Consider the following 14,564-nt stretch of genomic DNA (forward strand, 5'->3'; position numbering starts at 1 on the left):
AAATATATATAGTTATAATTGTTATAAAAAAGTTATATAGTGTTGTAAATAAATTTATGTTAGAAGATGTACTCATATTGTAAATCTTAATAAAACTAATGTGAGTTGAAGGAAAATAAAAAAAATTATGACATCATGATAATATCCTCATGAATCATAAAAATAACTATTCATCTAATCGCTAATAGAAATATATACTTTTTTTTTTAAAGGCAAATTATATTAACTAGGAAAAAATGTACAATAGGGTGTAAGGTAGCCGAAATAGCTACCATTACTCACGAGAATTACAAGTATAATACACGAGGAGCTAAGTTTGACACGATAAGATGAATACTACAATTACATGATTCAACCCGGGTCAAAATTCACGCCTACTATGTTTGATGATGTCGGAGACACGAGCCATTGGTGTCAAGGAACGAAAGATTTTCTTGAACGGTTTTTAACCCACTCGAAGGACTTCACTTGGATTTCACTAACTATCTTTGGTGAGGATCCCGCGTCATATTGTAAAATTTTATTGTAAATACTAATACTAATAATATTGTAAATCTTAATAAAACTAATGTGAGTTGAAGGAAAAAAAAAAAAAAAAAAAATAACATCATGATGATATACTCAGGAGATCACCAAAGTAGTTATTCATCTAATTACGAATAGAAATGTATACTAATAATACTAATACTAATAATAACTTAGTAATTGTAGCATTTCAAAATAATAAATTTAAACTTTCATTATTTTATTTACCTTTTTCTAATTGTTGTAAGTCAACGATTTATGATTGGCTAACTAATTTAATATTTTTAATTCCTATAAATTATTAAATATTATTATTATTATTATTATTATTATTATTATTATTATTATTATTATTATTATTATTATTATCATTATCATTTTCATTAATATATTGTAATTATAATTTACTGAAATTACCTATACTCTAATTGGTGTAAGTCGACGCCACTTATGCCATTTATGATTGGCTAACTAATTTAATAATTTTTAATTACTATAAATTATTAAATATCAATTATTATTGTTATTATTATTATTATTATTATTATTATTATTATTATTATTATTATTATTATTATCATCTATAGTTTCTATTAAAATGCTAAAATAATGATGCCATTATTAAGCTAATTCTTTTGTTAAGAAAAATCAAAAATAAAAAGAAAAAAATCTAGGTCACTTAGATGATGTCATTAATCCTAAATATTTTATAATTAAAAAAATATTTATTTATAGTAACTAACTTGATGATGTCATTAAAATAATTAATTATTTTAAATAAAATTATTAACATGTTAATTGTATAATATATAAAGCATTATGTACAATTTTATGATAAAATACCCTCATTACCATATGTACAATATTTGAAGCAATATGTACAACCTTATGGTAAAACACTACCATGACCATATGTACAATATTTGAAACATATATATATAACTTTATGATAAAACATCTCATTAACACATGTACAAACTTTGAAGCATATTGTACAACCTTCATATAATAATTGTATTTTAGTTTTTTTAAAAATAAAATTAAAGCGACATTTGTTATTATTAATAATTATTATTATAAATATAAATACTCAATTTTAGAGCAAACTTTATTATTATTATATTATTATTATTATTCAAAACTGGATCATCTTTACGGAATTAATTACGTTACATATGTATGCGAAATACATGTCTAAATAAAATGTTATAATGTAGCTTTTATGACAAAAAAATAATAATTGTGATGAAAATTGGAACAAGGTGGTGGGAGAATAAATGTAGTTCATTTATACTGACCAAGTTTCTTAGTCGGAATCTATAGTTTCACGGGTTATCAAACTAAATGACTTTAGCATTTACATTCACTTAATACCTAAAACATATCATTAAACTGTTTCGTTTAAACAAACTCGTGATTTCACGGGTCATTTCAATAGTTATTATTATATTACCAATATAACGATTTTTTATTTTTTACAAACTAACCCCCTAACTTTCATTAAAATACAAATCGAACCCCCTACTTTATACATATATTATAAATTATTATTTATCCCATCACTAACACCAAAAACATCCACCACGCTTTACCGGCTTCTACACTGCGCTCAAACAGTAGGACCCACATAGGCCACTAGTGTGCTACTTTTTTTTTTTTTGTCTCCAACGATAAAAGAAGCAACTTTCTTAAAAGGAACAATCCTTCAATGCTACCAAAAGACGTCGAAAAATATTTTTTTTTACAAAATATATCAACTAACTTTAACGCTAAAAGAAGCAACTTTCACAAAAGGAACAACCCTTCAATGTTAGATGTCGAAAAAAATTCTTTTTTACAAAATAGATCCACAAAAGGAAAGACTTTTTTTTAACTCGCATTCAAAACGGAGCCCCCGGCGCGAAGCGAGGGCTCCACAACTAGTTGTAGTTATAAATTACTGAAATAATATTTAAGACATAACAAATCAGATCTGCAATCACTCGCGAGCCATCGTAATCATTTCTCGCAACAACGTGTAAACCTTTTTGCTCGTCAGGATCATATCACGAGAACTTTAGAACAATCATTGTTATATAGTTTAATAACTGTTAGTTTAAATTAATATGTGAAACATGTACAAAGATTGTAAGAGCACTCGGAGTCGCAAAATTTTTTGGGTGTTAAATCAATCCGACGTCGGAGAGTTCGACGTCGGAGAGTTCGACGTCGGAGAGTTCGGCGTTGTCGACTCCGTGTCAGCGCTAAATCGGCGTCGACTCTCACCGTTGCCCTACACAGTCGGCTATGTGACGTTGAATTACGGTGGGTTTTTTTCTTTATTTCCCTTTCTTCTTCTTTTTATTCTTTTTCTTTATTCTTCTTCCTCTTTTATTCCTACTCTTTTTTACTTCCTTTAAATTGTAGCAGAAGACTATTGCAGGTTTATAAAATGAAGAAGGAGAAACGAAGGAGAGGAAAACGAGAAGAAAGAAGGGAGAGAGATGATACGATTGATATGTTTTACGAAGTATTAATTTTATTAAATCATTATAAATTTAATCCAATTTAACTAGGCCAAAATGGGCCGAATTTTTTAGAAACTTTGGGCCAATTTTTTTTAGTAAATCATGATAATTATCATTTCATATATTTTATATATATTTTTGTTATTTGAATAAAGTAAATAATAAATAAAATAATTTTAAATTAATTAGATAATATTAAATATTTAAATTAGATACCGAACAATTTTCTCACTGTTAACTTCAGTATTCAATTTGACATAATTGCAAAAATTGTCACTGTGGTTTGTCAAAAATTACATTTTAGTCACTATGGTTTTTTTTTTGCACTTTTAGTCACTGTAGTTTTTAAAAATTACAATTTAGTCACTGAAAGTCACGGACGTGAATTAGGGCCGTTAAGACACATCATGTGCTTGTTACGTGAGGGGTATTTTCGTCCAATCAACTATTCCCTTTTCTTATACGTGCTAGTCACGTGCTTCTTTCTCTCTTTCCCTCTATATAACATGTTGGTCTTCTCCCTTTTACAATTGAAACCCTAATTTCATACAGGTCTACAAATCGTAACGATGGTTCAATGCAATTGTGGTCTTCAAGCCGTACTTCTATATTCAACTACATGGCGTAATCCAGGTCGACGTTTCTTGAGATGTGGAAACCAGGTAAAGTGAAATTCCAATCTAATTTCTTTTGTTCGTCAATTTGCGTTTTAAATTGAATATATTTTTTTTTGGTTTTTCTCAGAATTACGACTGTAGATTTTTTTTATGGGTTGATCAACCAATTCTGAGAGTTCCTATTGAACAACAATTGATAAATGTTGAATATAGAGAATGGAGAAACAAGATGATGTTGATTTTAAGTTGGTTGCTGTTTGTAATCTATGAAGTTGTAAAATCGTAGTGTTTTAGAATGTAATAATAACAATGTACTGATGACTTTGTGTTCTGATTGTAATGTATGAAGTTAAATCAGGTTTAATGAAAAATGCAGTTCCGTTCTAGTGTTTGAAACACATGATGTTTTGTTTTGTATTGTTTGACAAATGTTCAATATGCAGTTCAAGAGTTCACTTATCATAATTTCAAAAGACACATAACATTACATTAGTTTAAAACACAAATAACAATACAATTACATGCTAATAAGTTCAAAAGACAATAACATAATACACTTGGATCAAAAGACCATAACAAGTACCAAATAGAGTTACCAATCACACATGTTCAAAAGACAGATACCATAACAGATTACATGTTAACTAACAAACTAATTTCCACCTTTTTTTGACTTCTTCTTGCTTGCAGCCACACCATCATCTTTCTTTCTTTTGGTTTGCTTGCTTGTACTTGCACCATCATTAGCTGGAGTAACTGTACATGTTCTACGATTATGCCCATAACCCTTACATTTGCCACAACTCAAACTCTTTCCCTTTCTTGTTAGCTTCCCACCTTCACTCAAATTGTCTTTCTCATCCATCTCTTTTCTCCTGTTCTTCTTAGGTCTACCAGTTGTTGCCCTTCTAATTGGTGCAGTTAGAGTAGCTTCTTGTCCATTTGATTTCTCCCACTTGGATCTCCCATTTACTGGAGTGATTGTATAATTATATGTAGCAATCCAAGTATCCAACAAATACACTTGATCCATCCAAACCTCATGTGATGACCCAGAAATTTCGACTAAATTTAAACTTAATCTTTGTATGATTAACATTTCCGACACGATAAGCAAAGTCTGTAAAACTGAATCTCAAAATTTTTGAATTACTTTTATATATTTAAATACCCTTCGGTTGTTTTCGACGATTCGCGAACAATTATATGTAAATAGATACATATATACTATAACATGAAAAGGTAACAATGTATTAATTGTTTGATACCGTACATTAAACTTATTGGTTTAAATATCTATTTGAATGTATATGATAAGTTGAAATATTTATTATTAAAATTTATTTATAAATAACTTCCAATGTGTATTTAAAAACTGATTTATGTATATTAAAAAGATATATACATATATATAATAAACGATAGTAACATTCGTTTATTGATTCAATTGATATTTAGATAAGTTAACTAAAGCGTTTAAGATGAACCAGTTAAACACTAATTTGTTACAGTGTTTTCAAATTGCCACATTACTCAAAATGCTACAGTGTTTTCGGAAATCACTATTTGCTACAGTGAAATTGACTTTGCTACAGTGAATTGCTACAGTAAAATTTGACTTTGCTACAGTAACTTTGCTACAGTAAAACACTATTATAAAAATGTATTTTAACAAATAGCGAGACGATGATTTATAGAAGTAAATGACCAAAACACTCGAAAGTTTAAGATACACTTTGAGTGATATAATTAAGGGATAATTTAAGGCTATTGATAAGGCTAAAAAGGAACATATATTTCATAGCATTATCCCCCAAGAAAGACAGGATTTTAGTTGTAATTGTTCCATATTCAAGTAATATTCGTTTATATTTAATAAGTGCGAAGACAAAAGGCGAAAACGAAGAATTGAAGACGGAAAGGTCCAAAATGCTCAAATGTACAAGATACAATTAAAAAGGTTCAAATTATTGATGAAGAACGTCTAAAAATGACAAGAGTACAAGTTGCGGAACGCAAAGTACACGATATAAAATAGTACGCAAGGACGTCTGAAAATCCGGAACCGGAACCCGAGTCAAGAAGAAACGCCCGACGCAGCGGACCAAAAATATCTAGTCTACTATGCACAAGAATAAAATATAATATATAAATAATTATATTAATTATTTATATATTTATATTTATTTTATATTATGTCGACAAGCTAGGAGCCAAAACAATGTGAGCTGTCCCTGGTCCTCATGCGAGTCGCATGGCCAGAAGGCCATTTCCATGCGAGTCGCATGACTCCAGATTTCAGGCCACATCTATAAATTTCAGTGTTTTCGCTCGATTTAAATCACACACATACACAAATATATATATACTCCGTAATATTATTTATTATTATTTTTATTATTATTATTATTATTATTATTATTATTATTATTATTATTAATAAGATTATTATTAATCTTATTTTTTTTTTATTATTATTAGTGTTATTATTTTTGCGATACAAAAATAATAATGTACAAAAAATATTACGACGGAGTGCTGTCCAAGTAATTTTCAAAACGAGTTTCCGAGCGAGCTAGAGCTAAGGAAAATATGGGTTATTGCCAAGGAAATTATGGGTAATGTTCGGGGGTATTTTTGTGAATCAAACCTCGTGTTTATCATCTCCGATGCGTCTACGTGCTTTCCTGCAATATTGTATATCAATATTAAACTGTGAGTTTCATTGATCCCTTTTTATACATATTTTTGGGCTGAGAATACATGCGCTGTTTTATAAAATGAATACAAAAACTAAAACTGATTTGAGTGAGTTTCATATGATCCCTTTTACTCAATATATTTTTGGGCTGAGAATACATGCAAATGTTTTATTAACCGATATACAATATTTATATGTGTGAGTTTCATTGATCCCTTTTTATACATATTTTTGGGCTGAGAATACATGCGCTGTTTTATAAAATGAATACAAAAACTAAAACTGATTTGAGTGAGTTTCATATGATCCCTTTTACTCAATATATTTTTGGGCTGAGAATACATGCGCTGTTTTATAAAATGAATACAAAAACTAAAACTGATTTGAGTGAGTTTCATATGATCCCTTTTACTCAATATATTTTTGGGCTGAGAATACATGCGACTGTTTATAAATACTGAAAATACAATATTTATATGCGTGAGTTTCATTGCTCCCTTTTTAATTGCTTTTGCAATCTATATTTTTGGGCTGAGAATACATGCACTTTATTTTAAACGCAATGGATACAAGTACATACTAAATTCTACACCGAGTTTGAACCGAAAATCCCTTAGCTTTGGTAACTAGTAACTGCCAGTTATAAGAACTGGTGGGCGCGAGTAGTAGTATATGGATCCATAGGGCTTGATATCCCCGTCCGAGCTAGAGCACTAGCCTTTTAACGGACGTATGATATTTGAGAAGCGTACACGTTGGTTTGCGTGTATTATTAAGATGATTATACAAAGGGTACAGATTATATATACGTTAAGTTTAGTTACCAGGGTGCTCAATCTTGTAGAATATTTTGATAAACGTTTCTGGATGAAACAACTGAAATCTTGTGATCCACCTTTATATACAGATTATACGAAACATTAAAACTATGAACTCACCAACCTTTGTGTTGACACTTGCTAGCATGTTTATTCTCAGGTTCCCTAGAAGTCTTCCGCTGTTTGCTTATACGTGATACAAGATATGTGCTTGGAGTCATACATGCTATTTACAAGAAACTTGCATTCACCAAACCATTACCATGTATCTTATTTTGACTGTATTGTCAACAGATGTATTATTGTAAACCATTTAAATGGTGATTGTCTATACGTAGAAATCATCAGATGTTAAAAACCTGGAATTTATATATTCATTTATGAAATACCTTTTCAAACGAATACAATGTTACAAAATGTATCACATAGAGGTCAAATACCTCGCAATGAAATCGATGAATGACGTGTTCGTCCATATGGATTTGGAGCGATCTTCACACCTCAGGTACCCCAACATCTTGATTATTCTTTTCCATGTTCCAAAAAGTGGCAACATCATGCTTACAAGCCATACCTGTTAACTGCCATCTCTTACAGCCACATGTTCTTTGTGCAACATCAACAACACACTGATCTCCATGAGCATCATTTACCTGATATTTGGTACTACCATTCCATAATACTTTGTACTTAGAAGTTTTTTTCTTAATAAGTTCAAATACTTTTGTTGCAGATGGGGTTAGTGGACCATCAGTTTTTGCAATAACATTCTTCACTTTCACAATTCGTTTCATCAGATATTCCCTAACATATTCTAGCATAGTAATAACAGGCTGGTCTCAAGAAATGGAAAATAATTATACTCATACCAGGGTAACCTAAATCTTCAATCATATCATAAGCTTCATTCAGAGAAAATGTGTCACTATCGATGCAATCCACATAATTAATCTTACCATTTAAGTATTTCCTTCCAGGTGCATCTGAAAAATAGCCACCATGGTGCAGCTTTTTATCGTAAATAAAGTGGAATTGTGCCCGTAAACCAAACCAATATCAGCTTCATCTGTGTCTCGAATCGTATACAATCTAGCACGTGTGGGACTCTCCATTCTGTTTGTGAAATTATGGTTCGATGATTTTGATCGGTGTTACAATTTAAGTTTGATTTTGATCGGTGTTAGAAAATTAGGTTTTAATGATTTAGGGATTTGTGGAACGGAATTCGAAGTGTTAGAACATTTGAGAGGAAAGAGAGAAAGAAGCACGTGACTAGCACGTATAAGAAAAGGGAATAGTTGATTGGACGAAAATACCCCTCACGTGACAAGCACATGATGTGTCTTAACGGCCCTAATTCACGTCCGTGACTTTCAGTGACTAAATTTGTAATTTTTAAAAAACCATAGTGACTAAAAGTGCAAAAAAAAAAAAAAAAATGACTAAACATGCAATTTTTAACAAACCACAGTGACCATTTTTGCAATTATGTCATTCAATTTTAGTGTGTGACAATGAAATTAGATATTGAGTTCAATGTTAGGCATCATAATGTCCTAAGGAAAGGAAAAATCCTAGTTAAAATGAATTTGTATGTCAAAATACCTGAAATTGTTGTAAATTTAGTAGTTAAATATGAATGGTAATTAGTCAAATATGGATAGTAAAATTTGTACTATATATATGTGCATAATGTAAGTTACAAAAACACACATATACATTAAATACATCACACCTCTCTTCAACCTCTTTCTCTCCTATATCTTCTAAAACACATCTCTCTTTTATTGGTTCTTTCAATTTGAATATATTGAACCAGGCCACTAAAGGTAGTTATAAGCCTACTGAAATATAACACGTTATCAGCACGAAGTGCTCCGTATAATCAAGGTTTATCTAAGCAAGCACACGTCACTAATCAAGGTAAGAAATTATCTAACTTTTATTAACTTCACTAACATTTATATTTATGTTATTTAAGTTATATATGGTCGGTTATACCGCCTGAATTATATTTCTGTAATCTAACTTTTATTAACTTCACTAACATTTATATTTATGTTATTTAAGTTATATATGGTCGGTTATACCGCCTGAATTATATTTCTGTAATCTAACTTTCATTAACTTCACTAACATTTATATTTATGTTATTTAAGTTATATATGGTCGGTTATACCGCCTGAATTATATTTTCTGTAATCTAACTCTTATTAACTTCACTAATATTTATATTTATGTTAATAAGACCTCATGATTGTACGCAACACGTCATTTGACAACACGGTACTTTATGTACGCAACACGTCATTTGACAACACGGTACCATGGGTCGAGATTAATTCCGATCAATACGAATACGATGGGGTCTTTATATGTTATCTAACATTTATGATTACTTATGCAATTAATCATTATTTATTTCATGCATACTAATGTTTATTCTTAAAAGTAAATCTTAAAAGTTAAAATAAGAAAAAATAGTTTGTATTTTTATTAAAAGTAAATCTTAAAAGTTAAAATAAGAAAAAATAGTTTGTATTTTTATTAAAAGTAAATCTTAAAAGTTAAAATAAGAAAAAGTAGTTTGTATTTTTATTAAAAGTAAATCTTAAAAGTTAAAATAAGAAAAGTAGTTTGTATTTTTATTAAAATTAAATCTTAAAAGTTAAAATAAGAAAAAGTAGTTTGTATTTTTATTAAAAGTAAATCTTAAAAGTTAAAATAAGAAAAAAAAAATCTTGTCCTTTATATTACTCATACGCGTTTTGATATAGTGACTTTATTCGTTAACGTCAACTAACGACGTTACAACGGTCATATATACATAACGGTTGTTAACGTCAACTGACGATGTTACAACAACTATATTTTTCAAATATAAAATAAACATCTCCGTTTTCACATTTTCACAAATCAATCTTCATTTTTCAGATTACTACTCTCAAAAATTTTTTGTAAAAATGATTCACACAAGGATGATTTTTCCTATTGTATTGGTCATATTAACTATCATCATTGTTGCTAATATACCACCGGGTGAACCTATATTCTATCATGCCCTTGTGGTTTTATTATTTGTAATCATACCATTATTCTGTTGTTTGCTACTTATGAATTTAAAATGATTCTAATTTCATTTTATTATTTGTTTATGAATAGAAGTTGATTATGATTATGATTTATGTTATTCATCTTTTTGATAATAGAAAATGTCGAATTTGAAAAGACTTAAATTTGCTCATTTAGAACAAGTGAGAACAACTACTTAACATGGGTTATGAATGTAGAAAAACATCTCGAATCAAACGGTATTTTAGAAACCCTGAATGAAAATAACAATTATTCCGAACAAGAGAAAGCAATAGTAAGTATTTTTCTTAGCAAACATATTGACGAGTCCTTAGAATCTACATATTATATGATCGAAAATCCAAGTGTATTATGGAAAATACTCAAAGATAGATACGATATTAATTATCAAAAAAAAATAATAATAATAATAATAACGGTGATCCATGAAAGAATAAAATTAAAGATATTAGTAGACGCTCTTATAAGAATTTCGGAGATTCTTATTAATGATCTGGTAACGTGGATCATCAGTCTAGTATTTCTTGAATACATGAACATCTTGTTTAGCTCTACAAATAAGTCCCAAAAGAAAAGAAAACGAGAGTGAATCTGTTGACAAATCTTGATTAAATTAAGCCTGAGCTACCTTGAGACTTGAATGGTTTGAATTTTCTAAGATGCCTAGTTTTTTATGTCACTCATAAATAAATGGTTTTAGACCATAACGCATATGTTTTATTAAGTGTTATCTTTTATGTACTTCAGATTATAACTTGTTTGCAGGTAATATAATTTGATTATCTTGCTGAAATATAACTCATTATTTGCTTATCTTATTTGAAGTTTTAGTATGAATCCTGCAGAAATACAACATCAATTAAATGGTAAAGACCTATGTATTGCAGATAGTAGTAACATACACACTATGATCAAATCTAAGAAATATTTCATTGATTTAAATCAAATGAATGAATTATAAATACTATATCAGCTCTTGCAAACTTGATATAAAAAACGAAAAAGGCAAAATTTCATATTACCAAATGGTACGAATTTTTTGGTAAACAATGTCTTGTTTTCTCCCAAATCAAAGAGAAATTTGTTAAGTTTCTCTGATATATATCATAATGGATATGATTATCAGTCAATGATAATCGAAAATGAGAAATATCTATGTAGCACTGAAAATCGCATAGGATTAAAAGCGCATATGATAAATAGCGCATATGATTAAAAGCGCATATGATAAAAAGCGCATATGATGAAAAGCGCATCGCATATAATTAAAAGCGCATATAATGAAAAGCGCATATGACGAAAAGCGCAGCACATATGATTAAAAGCGCATATGGTAAAAATGATATATGATGAAAAGCACATATGGTGATTAATGAAAATCACATATAGTGATTAACGAAAAACACATATGGTGATTAATGAAAATCACATATGGCGATTAATGAAAAGCACGTTGAGAAATAATCACCAATGTTTCTTGAAAGAATTCAAGGGTATATATATGGACCAATTCATCCATCATGTGGACCATTTTTCTAATAGACGCATCTAACGCATGGTCTCATGTTTGTGTGTTATCAAGTCATAATATGGCATTTGCAAAGTTTCTTGCACAAATTATTAAATTAAGAACACATTATTCTGATTACACCATTAAAAGGATGAGACTTGATAATGCTGGTGAGTTAACATCTCAAGCTTTTAATGATTATTATATGTCTACAAGGATTGTTGTTGAACATCCAGTTGCTCATGTGCATACACAAAATTGATTTCGCTGAATCAATAGATAAACGCTTACAGCTAATACCTAGACAATTAGAAATGAGTACAAAACTCTCAATATTTATATGGGGACATGTAAATTTACATGATGTGACATTAATTCGCATTAAATCAAGTGCAAGTTATAAATATTCTCCATTACCAACTTAATTTTGATGGAGACCAAATATTTTCCATCTTAGAACATTTGGTTGTGCAGTGTATTTTTAATTGAACAACCACAACAAATGGTTCCTCAAAGAAAGATTGAAATATATGTTAGATATGAAACATCTTCAATCATAAGATATATTTAAATCATATATACCAGCAGTAAATGCTTCAGCTAGAATTGAAATTACAAAAGCTGGCAATAATGTCACTCATGAGTCTTTGCTACGGCAGAAACGTGGGAGACCAATTAGTTCCAAAGATAAAAATCCTCGAACAAGAAAATCAGCTGATAATGAGGTAAAAGAAAGTGTTCAACAAGAACCACAAATCAATACTCCTTCTGCAGAGGATATTGATAAATGTAAATACATAAATTGCAATAAATTATGCAATATTATGAAACTGAAATGAAATGAAAAATCTTGATGAGATATTTTCATATAATGTTACAATGACATCATGAATAAAGATGATGATCTGGAACCAAAATCTGTCATTGAATATCAAAATAGACGTGATTGAACTCAACGGAAAGGAGCAATACGAGCTGAATTAGAATCGCTCAATAAAAGAAAAGTTTTTGGATCAATCGTTATCACTTTTAAAGATGTGAAACAATGGGATACAAATGAATTTTTATCCGAAAAGAAATGTGCAAATGAAGTTACAAGGCAAAACTAGACTTGTAACTCAAGATTTCCCACAAAGACCAGAAATGAATTAGGAGAAAAACTTATCCTCCTATAATGAATATAATTACTTATTAGATACTTAATCAACCTGGTAGTTATTTAAATGCATCTCATGGATGTTGTTACTACTTATCTGTATGGATCACTTAATAGTGATATATATATATATGAATATACCTGAAGGGTTAAGGTATCATAAGCATCTAATGCAAAACCCAAGGGAATATATTCCATTAAATCACAAAGATTTCTAAATGGGTTTATACAATCGGGACGTATGTGGTATAATCGATTAAATTACTACTTGATAAGAAAAGGGTATATATATAAACTTATTTGCACGTGTGTTTTATAAAAACAATGTTCGGATATGTGATCATAGCTGTTTATATCAATTATCTTAAATAAAGAAATCTATGAAGCCATTCAACTTCTAAAGAAAGATTTTAAAATAAAAAAAAAATCAAGTATTACGTTGATTTACATATTGAGCATATAAATAATGACTTACTTATACATCAAACAACTTATACCGAAAAGATTTTAAAATATTTTAATATGGACAAGACAAAAACCATTAAGTACTCATATGGTTGTTAGATCTTAATATTGATACTAATCCATTTCATCCTCTAGAAGATCATGAAGATCTTCTTGGTTCAGAAGTTCCATATTTTAGTGCAATTGGGGCTCTTATGTATCTTACAAATTATACAAGATCTGACATTTCTTTTGCAGTTAATTTATTGACAAGGTTCAGCTCAGCCCCTACCAAAAGACATTGGAATGGGATCAAACAAATAGTTTGATACCTTCGGGGAACTACTGATTTATAATTATTTTATTCTAACAACTCGAAACAAGATTTGTTTGGTTATACAGATGCAGATTATTTATCTGATCTACATAAAGCTAAATCTCAAACTGGATATGTATTCCTAAATGGAGGCACCGCAATATCATGACGTTCTCAAAACAAACACTTGTTGCAACATCATCAAATCATGCCGAAGTGATTGCATTACATGAAGCTACTCAGGAATGATTTTAGTTAAGATCAATGATACAAATCATTATTGATTCTTGTGGACTAGAACGCTATAAAAGCCCAACAACTATCTATGAAGATAATACAGCTTACATAGTACAAATGAAAGAAGAGTATCAAAAATGACAGAACAAAACATAAATGCTGACGAGGCGCTAAAGCTATAAACGGTCTTAACGGTCATAAGTTTGATGGAAAAGAATGGTATATTGGTAAGGCTCAGAAAAAGACTGAAAGGGAATAGGAATTGAAACAACAGTTTGAGCAAACCATGAAGGAGACTGTAGACAAATCACAAGGGTCAAACTTGTACATAAAAGATTTAGATGATACAGTTTCAGATGAAAACCTCAGATTCTTCTCATATACTCAAGATCTCGTAAAAGACAACCAGATTAAAATGAGATACGTTCAATCAACAACTCTGCTGATCTTTATACCAAAGCACTGTCAATCGCTGTTTTCAAAACATACATTCACAATATTGGCATGAGGCAAGTTCAAAAGATGTGACGACTCAGCGTTGTCTACTTGAGGGGGAGTCAACTCTATGCTGCACTCTTTTTTCCTTAGCTAAAGTTTTATCCCACTGGATTTTCTTTAGCAAAGTTTTTAACGAGGCAGT

The sequence above is a fragment of the Rutidosis leptorrhynchoides genome, chromosome 6 (assembly GCF_046630445.1).
Source record: "Rutidosis leptorrhynchoides isolate AG116_Rl617_1_P2 chromosome 6, CSIRO_AGI_Rlap_v1, whole genome shotgun sequence".
NCBI lineage: Eukaryota > Viridiplantae > Streptophyta > Magnoliopsida > Asterales > Asteraceae > Rutidosis > Rutidosis leptorrhynchoides.